A 6,378-nucleotide genomic window follows, 5' to 3' on the forward strand; every position below is an offset into this window, starting at 1 on the left:
CTAACCAATGTCTTACTATAGATACAGTATTATTTTCCTGCTTTTATTTTCAATACCTCGTCCATGAAGGAAAGTATCCCATATTGTCCTTTACCACCTTATATACCTGTCTTGCCACCTTCGTGACCTGTAGACATATGCTTCCAAGGTCTCTCACTTCCTCAGTTCATCTTAATGCTGTCCCATTTAATGTGTATTCCCTTGCATTATTAGCCTTCCCCAAATACATAGACTTGCACTTCTCTGGGTTGAATTCCATTTGCCACTCTTCTGCCCAAACCATTAATATCATCCTGCAGTCAGCAACCATTCTCCTTACTATCAACCACCAGCCAATTTTTGTGTCTTCTGCAAATTTCCCAATTATGTCTCTGACACTTAAGTCTAAATCATTTAATGTATTCCACAAGCAGCAAGGGACCCAAAACTGAGACCCATGGATCACTGCTAGAAACTGTTTTCCATTTGCAGAAGCTTCTGTCAATCATTATTACATGTTGTTTCCTGTCACTGAGTCAATTTTGGATCAAACTCACCACATTCACTTTTGTCCAATGGATTATAATTAGATGAAAAAAACAAAAATGGCTGGAAAACTAAGCTTGTCTGGCAGCTTCTGTGAAGAAAATACAAAATTAATGTTTTGAGAACTGATAGCAGCTAGGAAAAGGTGGTGATGATGATGGGAAGTGGGGGTGGGGAGGGAACGGAGTGAGCGGATAGATGGAGAGGCAGTACAGAAAGAGAGAGAGATAACTGTGGGCAGACATAGGGTTGACAGTAAATCAAGGAAGAAGAGAAGCTAGGTTAGTGATAATGGGAGCTATGAGAAGTTAAAATGGGTTGGCTATCCTGAAAGTACCCATTTTCTTACAGGACCTGGGGCCTGAGAGTAAGTCATAGGTGTGGAAGGAGGTGATTATGCTGTAAAATTGTTAAATTCAGTTTTGAGTCCTGAAGGCTGTAATGCCCCTAAGCGGAAGATGAGGTGTTGTTCTTCCAGCGTGTGTCGAGTCTTGTTGGAACACTGTAGCAGGCCTGAGACAGAAATGTTGGCATGGGAACACAGTGATGTGTTTGAAGGGCAGGCAACTGGAAGCTCAGGTTTTTATTTAAAAAGTTGAAATGAGTTGCTTTTAGTATAGCTAACCCCTTTACAACTAATCATGGACCCCATTATCACCTATCTAGCATCTCTTCTTCTCAGGCTTGCTATCAACAACCCTTTGTCTGTGTAATGATGCTGTTTGGCCTGCTGTGTTCATCCAGCCCTGCACCTTGTTGTCTCGGATTCTCCAGCATCTGCAGTTCCTACTACCTTTGTCTGTGTACTTCTTTTCTCTCTCTTTCCCTTGGGGCTTCCTGTTCATCTGTCTGATTACTCTTTCCCCACCCCCTTTCAACAGCATAAATAGCTGTCAGCTCTGAAGGAAGGGTCACTGGACTCAAAACATTATTGCTGTTTCCTCTTCACAGATGCTGACAGACCAGCTGAATTTCTCCAGTAACCTCTCTGGTTTGTGTTTGTTTCTGATCCCCAGCATCCACAGTTCCTCATTTTATTTTATTTGGGTCTGGATGGGATGCTCTTTGGAGGGTCAGTGCAGAATCAATGGGCCAAATGGCCTCTTTCTGCACTGTAAGGATATATGAACAGCACTGGCTTTATTGGGAAGTGTTAGAAAACATGATGAAGAAAGGAATAGAGGTTTATGATAACAGAATTTGATGATTGGGAAAAAGTTCAAATGGAATATATGTTCTGACATGGATTGGCTGGGCTGAATAATCTGTACTGTTTTTAAAATATAATTCTAGGTACTCTTACATTTTGACTAATTACCCATTTTACTTTCATTGTTTTAAATGCTATCCTGAAAGTCATATCCTGTGGAAGTTGACTGTTAAGTCGGAAATCATGGCCAATCTGCATGATTTGTTTTTGGATATCTGCCAAAGACTGGTGGCGTAGTGATGTTGTTTCCTGTTTGGATTGAACTTTATTATGATTCCTTGGTACAAATATTGAATATATGATGCATCACTGTGAATAGGTCAGAGTTCCTGAAAAGGGAGGAAAACAACTTGGAAAGAAACGTCTCAATAAAAATGGAAATAAAGCTTCAAGAATCCTCATTGGTTTTGTACCACAATGGACTGTGTGGTAAGTTGCTAGGCTACATAGACTAGGCAAGTTTTCAGTTTTTATTCCATGTGTTGACTAGCTTAATAATCACTGTGAAAGCTAGCAACATCATTAAAGGCTCACCATTCAAGCAGTCTAAAACGGTTAGGTACCAAGGCTTTTTTCTTAGAGTTTACACAGCATTTTTTTTCTCTTCAAGGGGGGGATTAAATAGGTAAGGACCTGAAGGGAGAATCCAATTATTGACATCAAAATTTGATGGCTTTTTTAGGTGAGGTATAGGAGCACACCCCTTAACTAAAACTTGAGCTTTTTTGTAATAAACAGATCTAGTTAGTTTTGAGCACTTATATACTTAACAACTGAAAGTATTTTAATTGCTTTTGTTAAAAGAAGACTTAAATTTTGTCATTCAGGCTAGCACTAATCCTAAATTATCTTCTAGTTCCACTTCTTCCTTTATACTCTCACATACAAACTTCACAATCATCCTCGGCATTACCTTATTTGGCCCCATTTAGTTTCCCGCCCTATCACAAAGACATACTTTGCTCTCCAATCTTTACGGTTAATACTGACAGACTTCTCCCTTAAATTCAAACCATTTAATTGGTACTGTCATTCCAGTGCCCAATAGCATTCTTCTGAGCCATTGCTAATATTCTAATATTCTTCTGTCCCCTCCATCCTAAAGTACTACTAAAAACTTTTCTCTTTATTTAAACCTTTCTTTCTGTGAGGACTGATCGCAGCTTTTGTGTTCTTCTCTTCTTTGTTCATTTCCATCATTCTTTCTTTCCCTCCCACCCCACCTGATTGCTAATCACTTGTCTCCTTTATTTAGATCATTTTCATGACATCCTATTGATTCCTTTTTCCTTTACTTGACTCATCATTGTTATCCATGCACTCATTCTTTCACTGACATCCTTTTTCCCCACTCCCTGTTCATATGAAAGTCTAAGAGCTAACGCCTCAATACAGGCGTTTGTCTCCTCTTGTGCTACTGCCAGAGCTGAGATCCTATCATCTGCAGATACTGTTCATCAACCTGTTCAAACCTGTTATGACACCCCTCTGGAGCAGGTGGGAATTGAATACAGGCCTCCTGACCCAGAGGAAGGAACACTGCTACCGTCTCTTCCTTGCCAAACTGTCTAAGGGTGTGCTCCATAGAGGATAAACTGCCAGTGAATCTTAACAACAAGAGGCAGTTGTCACAGCAACAAATTGTAATTAAATTTATTGCATGATAGCAGTACGTACAAGTACTTTGGTTTGTTAGGCATAATCATCATTCAACAGAAACACTTTCAGATCCGATACTCTAGATACGCATCACCATGAATGCGAAGGTAAAGTAGCACAAAACTGTTAAACTCTTATCTTTCTCATCTTTGAAGAAGGCTTGATAAGTTCGTAGCATGCTATATGTTATGGTCTTTCAGTAGTGTAAGCAAGAATCACTCCCACTCTAATTTGTCCCTTTTTAAATTAAAACCTGCATGTGCACCGTTGCATTCATACGTTTAACCTGAGGTATAATAACTATAATCTGCATGTCAGTACATGGACACTGCAAACTACTTAGAAATCATTTCAGTAGAAATCAGGTATGGTAATTTCATCTCTTTTTGACTAATTATAGTGCGTCCAGAATCTGTGACTTCTGTTTACCACTTTATTAAATTATGATATTTGATAATACAATGGAAATTGTTACAACCTTTTTTGAACTTTATAGAGGTATTTGAATTTATTTGCTGGAATGTAATGATTTATGAGAAATGGAGCATAATTCTGTTTGAGCTGTCCATGCTCAGCAGACTGCAAACACAGTTTTCATTGTTTGTTGCTACCAGTATTCTTTTAAACATAATTTGTATGGAAAGCCTGACATCTGACATTTGACAGTTTAAAGAAGCAACCATCAAACGCCATTCAGTGAAAATCTCGGAAATTGGAAAAAAAAATATAAATGTCAAGAAAGAAATATCAAATATAGTCTTGAACTTTGTAATGAGGACCTGTAAAGGCTGGACAGCTTCATGAGAAAAACGTTCAGAGTAGAAACTTTGCATTGATCGCATTTATATTATGTGCATGTCTTTACAGTCATTGATCACATTATTCATTTATAAACAAATTTTTAATAACAAAGAACTCGCTGTTAATTTATGATTTGACTACCCCCCCCTCCCCCATTTAAAGCATCCTTTCTTAGGTGAAAGGCAATATGTAGATCCAAGGTACTGACGGTCATTTATTGTACAGAGGGTGGCAAGGATTGGACAAAGCTACAAAATGAAAAGGTAGATTTGTAGCTCTTCTCTTTAATGTTATCATCTTCTATGTTCAGATTTGTATCTGGTTAATATAAGAATGCATTGTGTTTGTAACAATATGTCTATATAAGCATTGCATCTGCAATAAAGATGTTTCTGAATGAACCAGAGATAGTAGGAACTGCAGATGCTGGAGAATCTGAGCTAACAAGGTGTAGAGCTGGATAAACACAGCAGGCCAAGCAGCAGCATAGGAGCAGGAAGGCTGACGTTTCGGGCCTAGACCCTTTATCAGAAATGGAACCTGATGTTTTTGCTTGTACTGCATTGGCTTACCCCCAAGACTGTTATTGTTTGAAAGAAAGATCTTTGGGCATAGTCTTATAGGGGACTAAGTAATGTGGGCAAGATTTGTGGTAAAATTATGCAAAAGATCCAACTTGTTGCACTTTTTGTGCACTTGCAGAGCAGCACAGTGAGTGTCTCACTAGTTAGCGGCAATGAAGAGGGGTTTTTAGCTTGTTAAGCACCTTATGAACTCCACAACTCACCTCCAAATACTTTGCTTTCTTTCTTACAAAACGTGTCGAACACATTGGATTTTGAGAATCCCTGACATGAAGTCAGACCAGGTATTTAGCAATTTCAGCTCACTACTGGCTGCAAAGAGCCTCCATGTTGTTTAGCTCCAAACAGCATCTCGGAGAATGATTCAAATGCAACAGCTGCATGCAGCCCTTCGTCATGGACATTGGCATCCAACATTTGCCAACCCCTCACAATCCTCATGGCGAAAAGCTCCAAAAAACACAGCAACTGACACTTGGCCAAAGTTAATATAAGATTCAGCCCTACATTTCTGATGAAACTTTTCTTTCAGAGGTTTTACCCTATGTTCCTTGTTCTCTAAATCTATTGGACATTTGGAAAGCAGTGATCTGGCGGAATCTTTTAATGTTTGGTTATTTCCAGGAAGGTACTTTTTCTGTTAAACTTATGCAGCTGAAAAGCTGAATTTTTGTAGTCCATCATCATACCTTAATCCTTTTGAAGCTAGAATCCAGCTAGAAGCTAGAATTATTTCTATCATTTCTCTGTATCACCTGCAAACCGTAAACAAAATATCTACTTAAATGTCCACCACTGCTCATCCACTGACATCCCCCTTTGTGTATTTGCCCAGACCCTTCAGATAATTCTCTTTTCACACCTTTTGTTATTGCACTTATTTAAGTTGAGTACACCGGTTTGAGCCCTGAGATGCTGTCCCTCAAACTGGATTCAAAAATCTACTATGTTGTGATTGCTATCCCTGAGAGGATCCTTAACTGAGATCTCTTCCCGATTCTACCTATTACATAATACTAGATCTAAAATAGCCTGTACCTGGGTAGATTCTGCATAAGCTTCAACATTTTCTGACAGACTAAGTATTTTGTTAGCTTATCATGTTAACTGATACAAGATTTATAGAATCTGAAATAGAACCATTCCATTCTGACGGTAAAGCCTGCAAATGATTAGGCTTTTGAAGTAAAAAGCTGCAAGGGTTAACTTTGTTTGGAATGAGAATGCAGAAGGTAGTTAAAATTGATACATTTAAATGACAGAGACAACAAGGTGCAGAGCTGGATGAACACAGCAGGCCGAGCAGAAAGGCTGACGTTTCGGGCCTAGACCCTTCGTCAGAAATGGGGGAGGGGAAGGGTGTTCTGAAATAAATAGGGAGAGAGGGGGAGGCGGATAGAAGATGGATAGAGGAGAGGATAGGTGGAGAGGAAACAGACAGGTCGAAGAGGCGGGATGGAGCCAGTAAAGGTGAGTGTAGGTGGGGAGTTAGGGAGGGGATAGGTCAGTCCAGGGAGGACGGACAGGTCAAGGGGGCGGGATGAGGTTAGTAGGTAGGAGATGGAGGTGTGGCTTGAGGTGGGAGGAGGGGATAGGTGG

General features: G+C 39.6%; 1 protein-coding gene across 6 annotated transcripts in view; it reads left to right on the forward strand.

Moving 5' to 3' along the window:
• Positions 1-6,378, forward strand: part of LOC109936781 (rab effector Noc2) — a 251,067-nt gene that overhangs the window by 123,349 nt on the left and 121,340 nt on the right. For 3 of the 6 annotated variants that reach the window (XM_048612711.1, XM_048612716.1, XM_048612717.1), the window contains exon 1: positions 2,041-2,164. The exons of 1 other annotated variant lie outside the window; for it this stretch is intronic. The gene's annotated coding sequence lies outside the window, so the exon portion shown is untranslated. Of the gene's footprint in view, positions 1-2,040; positions 2,165-3,459; positions 3,502-4,357; positions 4,459-6,378 lie in introns of those variants that run through there. 2 more of the 6 variants (XM_048612712.1, XM_048612713.1) reach the window with 2 other exon arrangements.

This window comes from Rhincodon typus, chromosome 26 (assembly GCF_021869965.1).
Source record: "Rhincodon typus isolate 14 chromosome 26, sRhiTyp1.1, whole genome shotgun sequence".
Taxonomy (NCBI): domain Eukaryota; kingdom Metazoa; phylum Chordata; class Chondrichthyes; order Orectolobiformes; family Rhincodontidae; genus Rhincodon; species Rhincodon typus.